At 47.4% G+C, this 10,682-nt stretch overlaps 1 pseudogene; it reads right to left on the bottom strand.

Moving 5' to 3' along the window:
• Window positions 1-7,553: 7,553 nt before the first annotated feature.
• On the bottom strand, window positions 7,554-10,442 carry LOC147987175 (uncharacterized; annotated as a pseudogene).
• Between the last annotated feature and the right edge of the window lie 240 nt (window positions 10,443-10,682).

Genomic DNA, 10,682 nt, shown 5'->3' with positions numbered 1-10,682 from the left:
GGCGGGCGACCCTGAGGTGTCGTCGCGGAGGGTTTCTCCGAATCCGGCAGGGGCGGAAGATAGCTATGTGGCCCCCCGAGGTTCTCCGTGTCCGGCCTTCGAAAGAGGTCGTGGGACAAGTCCGACACTGTCTGGTGCTCGGCCGGAGGAGCTAAAGATTCTGCTGGGGCGAGCTTCTATCTCGGAGGAGCACCGTGCATTGATGGGCACGGTGATTGAAAGGATCTCATCCGCAGAGAGCGGATTGCATGAGGCCGTCAAAAGTGTACTGACGGGTTTTGAGGTACATTAGATAATGTACACTTTTGTCAGTTGCGCATGCATAGGATGCGCCCTGTGTAGATAGTAGCCCCTGAGACTCTGCGCGTCGTCAAGAAATGACGGCACGCGGAGGATCATAATCCCAGGTCTAAGATGTCGCCTTTGAATGTAGGCGGCAGGGTGTCCGGAATCGAGCCGAACTGATGATTTTGTCGAACTAAAGCGGCAACTGGACGTGGCAGATGCCGACATCGCGCTTGTCAGCAAGCGGTTTTATGAGGCTCAAGGTATGTAATTCCTCGAGTGGCATCAGGTAAGAAGAGTTTTATGCCAGTGTCTTACGATGTGTATGCTTGACGCAGATGGTGCGGCCGCTGTGGAGAGTCTTAGGGCAGAACTTGCCCGAGCTAAAGAACAAGCCAGAGAAAGTGATGCGGCTGCCAAGAAAGCCCTTGAAGAGCTGAGAGCCGAACAGGCTGCTCACTGCCGAAGCAAGGAAGAGATGGCTGAGATGGCCGAAAAGTTAAAGAGTGCTGCAGACCGTTGCAGACTTCTTGAGAAAGAAGACCCGGCGAAACAGGCGGACTTAGAGAAGGCCGTTGCCAATGCAAAGGACACGCGCTCTGCGATGAGAGCTGCGAAGGAGGAGCTGCGTCAGGCCGAATAGATTGCGGCTGGAAAGCCCTTTATGCTGCGAAGGAAATTTTGCGATCCGAAGTTTGCTCCGTTGGACCGGATGTGGAGTGTGGAGGATACCTATCTGGATTTGGCAGCGAGTGCTGCTGATGCGACCGAACACTTTCGAGATCAGAAAGATCACGAAGTGGAAAAGCTTTTCTGGTCGAAGTTTCACAATCCAGAGCTTCCGCTGGCAGTGGATGATCGTTTGACTCAATGGGCTGAACTGAATAGGTTGTCCGGACTCGCGATGAAGTATGTCATGGGTCATCTGTGGCCGGGGAGATCGGAGCCGAAGAGTTATTTTAGCTTGGTGCAGCAATTCCTTGACGCGGTGCCGCGTATTAATGCAATGAAGAGGTCAGCATGCATAGAGGGCGCAAGGATGGCTCTTGCCCATGTCAAGACATACTGGGCAGAGATGGAGACCACCATTGTTGCGTCCCGAGATTCGGACAAAAGCCGAGTACCCTCCGAGCACTATTTTCAAGAAGTCCTTGAAGGCGCTCGTGTAACAGAGAGGCAGTGCTCGAAAGATGCTATGTTATGATAGCATATGTAATTATAAAGTAATATTTTGATAAACTGTAGTGGCCTTTTTATACTTGTGCCTTCAAGTATTGGGAACACCTCCTGTGCGGCCATTTTAAGATATATATATACAAAATCTGAAAGATGGCGGTCGTTGGCTTCAGCCCCCACGCACATAGTGCGGGGGTGCTCGCAGAAGACGCATTTTCACACTTAACCCAACGTCTTGGTCCTACAAAGGAGGTGATAGCGCAGCGGGCCAGGCAACCGGACTATAATGCTTTAACACTTTCACTTAGCCATAGGAGCTTGATAGTGAGACTATTTAGGTAGCCCCTTGGTGGCGACTGCGCTCGCCCGAGTTCGGGGCGCGTATGTGCCTGACCGGGAAGCGGCCCTTCGTTAAAGCGGAGGAATCCTATAGATTCCGATAGGTCATCGAGTGGCTGACCAGTCTCACGCTACATCATGACAGTCAGTTTTTGGCTTTCTCTACTGAGGTGCTCGCCCGGCTGAACCGGGGCACAATCGCAGTAGTTCTCCTGGTGCTACCTTAGCCGATAGAGCGGAACGTAAGGTAGCCGAACTCAGGAGCCGGGCAACCCAACATTTGACCAAAGACATGATTCGGAGCTGATGCATATAATGCCAAAACTCGCGACGCCGAACACTCCCTAAGGTGTTCGGTCTTTATGAGTGCGGGCGAAACAACACTCTTTATTATTAAAAAAGCCCCTAGTGTCCAAGTACGTGCAAAAATTCTGACGTGGCTACATGCCAAGACGCCAGCCTCCTCCTTGGTTATATCAGAAAGAAAAAACCAGGGGATGTGTAGCAACAAGAGACAGTAAAAAAGGTTTACGCAGGGTCTTAATCTAAAAAGAATCCTTTAGGACGGGTCCCTACTGCACGTCTGCGCCTGTGTCTCCGTTGTGCCGTATCCTGGACGGGCACCGCATGACGTTCATCTGTAAAAGAGAGGAACTGAGTTGAAAACTGGTCGTGCCGAAAAAGTTTAAAATAAACAAAGTATAAAGTAAAATATATAAGATTGAGCTTTATTGTCTCTTAGTGTATATGCGTGGAGCCCCTAGTGTGGGGGTATGTGGCCTCTAGGCCTGCATCAATGATGATTTTGCACCGAACTCGTCTATCCGCGTTCGTGGTCCTGAATGACCTATTTCGAAGTTTTTTGGCCGGTGAGGCCATTTTGCTGTGGGGCTGTCAAAGCGGCCGCACAGTCCTCCGCTTGGGGAGGCGCACTTTAGTGCTTCCCCTTCAAAGAGATGATGCCTCATGGACCGGGAATCTTAAGCGTAAGAGATGCATAATGCGGTATTGCGTTAAAGCGAGGGAAAGCTTCGCGTCCCAGTAGTGCTTGATAGCGACTTGAGAACGGGACGATATGGAAGGTCAGCTTTTCGCGGCGGAAGTTATCGGCAGAGCCGAATATGACTTCGAGCCGGAGAAAACCCATACAATGGGTGTCCGGACCAGGTATTGCCCCTTGAAAGGAGGTTTTGCTGCGGCGGATTCTTGCTGGGTTTATCCCCATGTGCTGGATTGTATCCTGATATATCAGGTTTAGTCCACTGCCGCCGTCCATAAGGACATTTGAAAACTGGAGTCCGCCAATTATTGGGTCGAGTATCAAGGCAGTCCAGCCTACATTCTTGATATTTCTAGAATAATCTAGCTGATCGAAGATGATCGGTTTTGACAACCAATGGCAGGACCCTTTGGGGATGGGCCGTGTGGTGCGTACCTTTACGGGCGCCGCACGTTTTGTTATGTGAAGTGAGTTCACTGTTTTTACTTCTTGTGGGAAGTTCTTTTGTTTCCTGGTGCTCTACTTTTGGGGTTCGTCCTCGTCTTCGCTTGGTGTGTCGAGCCCCTTGTGTTCGGCATTGAGTCTGCCAGATTGTTTGAAAACCCAACAGTCTCTGTGGGTATGGTTAGCAGGCTTCCCGGGAGTACTGTGTATCTGACATATCCTGTCCAGGATTTGATTTAGGTTGGATGGATCGTCCCTGTTATCCTGTGGGGGCGATTTTGCCTGATTTTGTCGTGAGCCTTTGAATCCGGCATTGACTGCCGTGCTCTTCGGACTTTTGTCCTTAGTCCAGCGACGGTCCTTGTTGCGTCGCAGTTTTCCGTTTCCATCCCTAATTTCGGATGTACTTGGGTCGCTGGGGCTGCACCTTGCCAACCAGCTGTCCTCCCCTGCACAAAAGTGGGTCATGAGGCTTGTTAGTGCGGCCATTGTTCTGGGCTTTTCTTGGCCGAGGTGTCTGGCGAGCCATTCGTCTCGGACGTTATGCCTGAAAGCTGCTAAGGCTTCGGCGTCCGGACAGCCGACTATCTGATTCTTTTTAGTGAGGAATCTATTCCAGAACTGCCGAGCTGATTCTCCGGGTTGTTGAGTTATGTGACTAAGATCGTCTGCATCCGGAGGGCGGACATAGGTCCCTTGGAAGTTTGCTCGGAAAGCATCCTCGAGCTCTTCCCAGCTTCCAATTGTGTTTTTGGGAAGGCTTTTAAGCCAATGCCGGGCTGGCCCTTTAAGCTTAAGGGGGAAATATTTTATGGCATGGAGATCATCTCCTCTAGCCATGTGTATGTGGAGGATATAATCCTCGATCCAAACTCTAGGGTCTGTTGTTCCATCATATGCCTCTATGTTTACGGGTTTGAATCCCTCTGGAAATTCATAGTTCAGGACCTCATCGGTGAAACATAGGGGGTGTGCGGCGCCCCTGTATTTGGGTGTGCCGGATTCTGATGATGGCTTCATAGCGTTGCTTACGAGAGCTTGCTTTCTTGGCCCATAAATGGACCTGACTGGGCCATGATGCGAATCCTTAAGTGGGTCGCATGCCGATTTAGGTGCGGCGCCGCTTGCCGCTTTATGGGGTCGTCTATCCGACCATGTGGCTTTCTCATTTTTTGAATGTGAGGGCTCTAGGGCCTCTTCGTCGAATTCAGGCAGTAGCTTTCTTTTCGGATAGCTTTTAGTGCGGCGACTGTCGCCGTATTTATCTGCGGTATTGATTACTTTGCTCCATCTAATCCGGAGTGCATCTTCCGCTGTTTTTAGCTTCCGCTTCTGCTTTTTTAGGCTGCGTGCAATTGCAACGAGCCTCTCGTGGAGATTCTTCTGCTCCGTAGGTTTATCCGGCGTGAGGTCGTCCGGAATGCCGTTTTCGCCGAAGGAGGGATGTTCAGTTTCTCTATCCGTGTTGCCCTGTTCGGACGGTTGCTCTAAGGCCTGCTCGTTGTCTACCGGCTCGTCCTGCTCTATGGCTGGGTTTTTGTCGAGGCGGGGCTTGGGTCGGCGTTTACGCCGACGCTTTGATTGCTTTTCGGGGAGTCGATCTCTCGTCCCATCCCCTTTTTCCTCGTTGTCGCTTCCTTTAGGGGTGTCCACCATGTACACATCGTGAGATGAGGTGGCTGTCCAATGCCCTATGGGCGTTGGTTCGTCGGTATCTCCTGCATCGTCATCCATGCTGTCGATGTCTCCGGAGTCGAAGTTGAGCACGTCGTTTAAATTGTCGACAGTGGCTACCAAGTGGGTGGTGGGTGGGCTTTGAATTTCTTCATCGTCCGTATCCCATCCTCGTTGACCATAGTTCGGCCAGGGCTCTCCTGATAAAGAGAGAGACTTGAGAGAGTTCAGGATATCGCCAAAAGGTGAGTGCTGAAAGACGTCTGCGGCGGTGAACTCCATTATCGGCGCCCAATCGGATTCGATCGGCAGGGGCGCGGGGGGGTTGGAGTTCGGAAAGGAGTCCGGATCCTCGGAGTCACGGATCATGCAGAGCACGGGGCTAGCGTTCGGCTCGATCGCCTTTCAGATTGAAGCCCCCGAGGTGACATCCAACCGCTCATCCTCGATTGGCGCAATAGGCTCCGAGTTAGGGGTCGGAACCGATGCGTCTGCGGCCTCCAGGACACTGTCCGGAGGCTGAGCTAGATCATGCTCCTCGAGATAGTGCGGCGCGCTTGGCCGTGGCTCAAACCCGTCGAAGATCAAGTCTCCGCGGATGTCAGCCGTGTAGTTTAAGCTTCCAAACCTGACTTGATGTCCAGGGGCGTAGCTTTCGATCTGCTCCAGGTGGCCGAGCGAATTGGCCCGCAAAGCGAAGCCGCCGAAGACGAAGATCTGTCCGGGGAGAAAAGTCTCACCCTGGACCGCATCGTTGTTGATGATCGAAGGAGCCATCGGGCCTAAAGGCGACGACACAGAGGAACTCTCAATGAAAGCACCAATGTCGGTGTCAAAACCGGTGGATCTCGGGTAGGGGGTCCCGAACTGTGCGTCTAGGCCGGATGGTAACAGGAGGCAGGGAACACGATGTTTTACCCAGGTTCAGGCCCTCTTAATGGAGGTAAAACCCTACGTCCTTCTTGATTAATATTGATGATATGGGTAGTACAAGAGTAGATCTACCACGAGATCAAGGAGGCTAAACCCTAGAAGCTAGCCTATGGTATGATTGTTGTATATGGAGTTGATTGTCTACGGACTACAACCCTCCAGTTTATATAGACACCGGATAGGGTTAGGGTTACATAGAGTCGGTTACAATGGTAGGAGATCTTTGAATATCCGCATCGCCAAGCTTGCCTTCCACGCCAAGGAAAGTCCCATCCGGACACGGGACAAAGTCTTCAATCTTGTATCTTCATAGTCCAGGAGTCCGGCTGGAGGTATAGTCCGGCTACCCGAACACCCCCTAATCCAGGACTCCCTCAATCACCAAAACATACATCAAGTGAATCACGCGATATCCCATTCTCACCACAGATATCCACGGCAAGACATACATCAAGTGTTCTCAAATCTTTAAAGACTCAATCCGATAAGATTACTTCAAAGGGGAAACTCAATTCATTACAAGAGAGAAGAGGGGGAGGAGAAACATAAGATCCAACTATAATAGCAAAGCTCGCGATACATCAAGATCATGCCAAATCAAGAACACGAGAGAGAGAGATCAAACACATAGCTACTGGTACATACCCTCAGCCCCGAGGGAGAACTACTCCCTCCTCGTCATGGAGAGCACCGGGATGATGAAGATGGCCACCGGAGAAGGATTGCCCCCTCCGACAGGGTGCCGGAACGGGTCTAGATTGGTTTTCAGTGGCTACAGAGGCTTCTGGCGGCGGAACTCCCGATCTAATCTCTGTTCTGGAAGTTTTAGGATATGTGGGTATATATGGGTGAAAGGAGTACGTCGGTGGACCGAAGGGGGGGCCACGAGGCAGGGGGCGCGCCCCCTACCCTCGTGAGCTCCTCCTTCATCTTCTGACGTAGGGTCCAAGTCTATCCGGTAGGTTTCCTTCCAAAAATAACTTCTCCAGTTGATTTCGTTCCGTTTCGACTTCGTTTGATATTCCTTTTCTTCGAAACACTGAAATAGGCATAAAACAGCAAATCTGGGCTGGGCCTCCAGTTAATAGGTTAGTCCCAAAAATAATATAAAAGTGGAAAATAAAGCCCAATATTGCCCAAAACAGTAGATAATATAGCATGGAGCAATCAAAAATTATAGATACGTTGGAGATGTATCATGCGTTCACATGAGCTCCCCTGGTATCTTGTATTGTCACAATACTTATCTCTCCCTTGCATGTTTTTCCTAGTAATTTTTGGTCCCATGCAACGAAATGGATTATTGAGTCATGGTTTGTATCAAGTGTTGACGTTCCTTTCCAAAACCCATGTTTTTATAGGACTATTATTATGTCCTTCTATATGGGACATACATAAATATATGAACCACTTTTCTCCTAGAAAGGGGGAGAAGTGTATGTTTCATTTTAGGGAGAAGCCTTCCGATCTTTCAAAACCACAGCGATTCTTCCTGGACCTTGGTTGCAATATGGCACATAACTCATGCCCAAGAGTAGAACCGCTAGGTGGCATCAAGTGTTGTAAACCCACAATAATATATTCAGTCTCAAGTCATTCGCTAAACACCAAATGTTGTTGGTCAGGAGAAATACTGTGGTTATTTCCATGATTTATTAAGGCTTGAAATATTCTGGTGCAAAATTGGGAGGGCGTTGGGAAATCAAGCCTTGATCTCCTGCGCAAGAAGGATGCCAATGCGAGATGCCTTGGCATTCTGGGGCATGAGAAGGATGTCGAGGATGTAACCCTTCACCTGGTAGTTTGGTTGAGTATGTCGAGCATGTAATCGTCACCTAGTAGTCCATGAGGAGGATATGAACAATATGATCCTTGCTCCGCTAGTACCAGAGGAGGACGCCAGAAATATAGGCCATCATCTACTATGCATGAAGAGCAAGAAGAGGGTATAATCATGATCTGAAACAAGAGGAGGAAGATGTCATTGATGATCAAGTACCAAAGGAGGATAACGATAGAATACGACTTACAACTATGTGGTCTAATAGATAATGCAAACATACCATATGTCACTTCTTGTGCTGCAACATTTGTTCCCTTGGTTTCTTGTATCGTCACAATAATTGTCTCTCACTTGCATGTGTTTAGTGGTGATTTTTGGTCTAGTACAACGAAAAGGATTATTGGACTTCGTTTGTAGCAACTGGTGATGTGCCTTTCCAAGAGAAAGCAAGTACCAAAGGAGGACAATGATAGAATAAGACTTACAATTATGTGGTCTAACAGATAATACAAACTTACCATATATCAATTCTTGTGCTTCCACATGATTTCCCCCAGTTTCTTGTATTGTCACAATACTTATGTCTCACTTGCTTGTTTTTAGTGTTGATTTCTGGTTCCGTATAAGGAAACCGATTATTGGGTCTTGCTTTGTATCAACTGTTATCGTGCCTTTCCAAAGGCCTTATTTTTCGAGGACTGTTATTATGTCCTTCTCTTCGGGACATACATAAGTATGTGGTCCATTTCTCTCCTAGAAAGGGGGAAAAGTGTGTGTTTGATTTTCTAGAGAAGCCTTCTGATCTTTCCAAACCATACCAATTTTTGACCCTGGGTGCGACATGGGACACAACTCATGACGATGAGTAGAACAGCTGGGTGGACTCAAGTTTTGTGAAGCTGCTACAATATAGTCGTTCTCAAATCGTTCGCTAAACATCCAATGTTGTTGGTGAGGAGAAATACCGTTGTTGTTTCCATGATCTATTAAGGGCATAACATATTCTAGCCCAAAATTGGGAGCACGATGGGAAATGAAGCCTTTATCTCTTGTGCAAGGAGGATGATAATGAGAGATGCCTTGACATTCTGGGCATGAGGAGGATGTCGAGGATGTATTCCTTGACGTGGTAGTTCAGTTGAGGATAATGAACATGTAAGTTGCCACCGAATAATCTAGGAGGAGGATGTGTACTAAGGCTTTCTCCACAAGTACTAGTGGAGGACGCTGAAAGTATAGGCCATCGTCTACTCGTGCATCAAGAGGATGAACAGAATATGATCGTTGATCTTAAAGAAGACAAGGTTGATGTCAATGATAAGCAAGTACCAAAGGAGGAAGACAATAGAATAGTACTTACTAACATATAATACAAACTTACCTTATATCACTTCTTCTGCTTCCACATGAGTTCCCCCGGTATCTTGTATTGTCACAATACTTATCTCTCCTTGCATGTGTTTAGCAGTGATTTTTGGTCCCATACAATGAAACCGATTATTGAGCCTTGGTTTGTATCAAATGTTGACGTCCTTTCCAAAACCCATGTTTCGATAGGACTATTATTATGTCCTTCTATCTGGGACATACATAAATATATTAACCACTTCTCGCCTAGAAAGGGGTAGAAGTGTATGTTTCATTTTCCAGAGAAGCCTTATGATCTTTCAAAACCATAGCGATAGTTTCTGGACATTGGGTGCAATACGGGACACAACTCATGACCAGGAGTTAAACCACTAGGTGGCTTCAAGTGTTGTGAACCTGCAATACTATAGTCGGTATCAAGTCATTCGCTAAACATATAATTTTGTTAGCTAGGAGAAACACCATGGTTGTTTCCATGCTTTATTGAGGCTTGAAATATTCTGGTGCAAAATTGGGAGGGCGATGGAAAAACAAGCCTTGATCTCCTGCACAAGAAGGATGCGAATGAAAAACGCCTTGACATTCTGGGGCATGAGAAGGATGTCGAGGATGTAACCCTTGACCGGGTAGTTTGGTTGAGGATGTCGAGAATGTAATTGTCACCTAGTACTCCATAAGGAGGATATGCACAATATGATCCTTGCTCAGCTAGTACCAGAGGAGGACGCCAGAAATATTGGCCATTGTTAAGGATGACGAGGATGACAAGTGTATAATCATTTATGTGAAACACGAGGAGGAGGAGGATGCCATTGATAAGCAAGTATGAAATGATGACAATGATAGAATACGACTTACAATTATGTGGTCTAATAGATAATACAAACATAACACATATCACTTCTTGTGCTTCAACACCAGTTACCCCGGCTTCTTGTATTGTCACAATAATTATCTCCCACTTGCATGTGTTTAGTGGTGATTTTTGGTCCATTACAACAAAGACGATTATTGGTTCTTGGTTTGTATCAACTGGTGATGTGCCTTTCCAAAAGCAAGCAAGTACCAAAGGAGTACACCGATAGAATAAGACTTACAATTATGTGGTCTAACAGATAATACAAACATACCATATATCACTTCTTGTGCTTCCACATGACTTCCCCTGGTTTCTTGTATTGTCACAATACTTATCTCTCACTTGCTTGTTTTTAGTGTTGATTTTTTGTTCTGTATAAGGAAACCGATTATTGGGTCTTGGTTTGTATTAACTGCTAGCCTGCCTTTCCAAGGCGATATTTTTCAAGGACTGTTAATATGTCCTCTCCGGGACATACATAAGTATATGGTCCATTTTTCTCCTAAAAAGGGAGAAAAATGTATGTTTCATTTTCCAGAGAAAACTTCCGATCTTTCCAAATCATACCAATTGTTGACCATGGGTGCGACATGGGACAGAACTCACGACGAGGAGTAGAACCACTAGGTGGACACAAGTGTTGTGAAGCTCCTATAATATAGTCGGTCTCAATTCACTCGCTAAACATCTAATTTTGTTGGTGAGGAGAAATACCGTTGTTGTTTCCATGATCTATTAGGGGCATAAAATATTCTTTCCCAAAACCGGGAGCACGACGGGAAATGAAGCCTTTATCTCCCACGCAAGGAGGATGCCAATGA

This window comes from Triticum urartu, chromosome 2A, assembly GCF_056163025.1.
Source record: "Triticum urartu cultivar PI428250 chromosome 2A, HENAU_Tu73, whole genome shotgun sequence".
NCBI classification, from domain to species: Eukaryota; Viridiplantae; Streptophyta; class Magnoliopsida; order Poales; family Poaceae; genus Triticum; species Triticum urartu.
Note: the sequence above shows the minus strand (reverse complement) of the source record. Positions and strands in the feature narration are given on the sequence as shown.